We start from the raw sequence: 962 nt of genomic DNA on the forward strand, positions 1-962 counted from the left end.
CTAGCCGGCGAGCGCACGAATCTTCAGTCCCTGCGATTCCCAGGCGCCGGAGGACGTCATCCCTCTCCGCTTCGGCAACTCCTCCTCCGCCCCTCTGGCCTCTACCCCCTCCCTCCTCCACCCCGCGCCCGCTGCTCAGCGGATTCGGAGATTCCGTGCCTTGGCCGGCGCGCGCCGTGGCGGCCGCCTAGTCGTGCACTGGAGGCAGCGGTGCCGCCTAGTTCTCTGGCTGAGAACGGAGGTGAGCGCGGGCTCGCTGTCTAGTGCTCCTCTAGCCAGCCTCGCCCCACTGCAGTTTGAACCCCTTGTCCAATGAGCGGAGTCTCCGAAGCCGAACGTTGCTCGCTCGGGGAAACTGGGAGGCCTCCTAGGATGTGGGAGCCTTGGGAAGAGGAGCGCCTCTCCCTCCGTCTGGGCGTTTCAGCTGCAATCTTAAAGTGAACAGTGGCTCCCTGACCTCCGCGTCCCGCTCGCGGCGTGGGGGGTGGGGAGTGCAGGTGGTCCTGGCAGCAGTGTGTGTGTGTGTGTGTGTGTGTGTGTGATCCTCCGCGAGGCAGAGGCGCGGCATCCCGCTCCCCCAGCCCAGCCGGACCGAGCCGAAGGCCCCCCCCCCCTCTCACCGCGGGGGGCGCGCAGCTGCATCCCAGCAACTCAGCGCCTCTGGCTCATCTCCTCCCGCTGCAGCTCCACCCTCCACTAGGGGTATCCCGGGGTGAAAGTCATCTGGCCAGAGGGTGCGGGTGGGGATTCGGGGCGCCCCTGAGGCGAATGAGGCCGTGTTTCAAAATCCAAGAGAGCGTCCCTCGCCGGGCATTTCACTTCCCGCAGCGGCAGTGAGGACCACGGTGGAGGCTGCGGAGGCGGCTCTGCGCTCCGGGGAGAGCGTCCTGTCGCTCCCGAGTCGGAGTTGGGGCCGCTAAGCACCGAACTGCCTTAGCGCGTCTAACTCGGGCCTGGTAGCC

At 67.4% G+C, this 962-nt stretch overlaps 1 protein-coding gene across 1 annotated transcript in view; it reads left to right on the forward strand.

The window, feature by feature from the left end:
- The window catches only part of EPB41L3 (erythrocyte membrane protein band 4.1-like 3), a 215555-nt gene that overhangs the window by 615 nt on the left and 213978 nt on the right, over window positions 1–962 (forward strand). The gene's annotated exons all lie outside the window — the stretch shown is intronic.

The sequence above is a fragment of the Myotis brandtii genome, unplaced genomic scaffold (genome assembly GCF_000412655.1).
Source record: "Myotis brandtii unplaced genomic scaffold, ASM41265v1 scaffold276, whole genome shotgun sequence".
NCBI classification, from domain to species: Eukaryota; Metazoa; Chordata; class Mammalia; order Chiroptera; family Vespertilionidae; genus Myotis; species Myotis brandtii.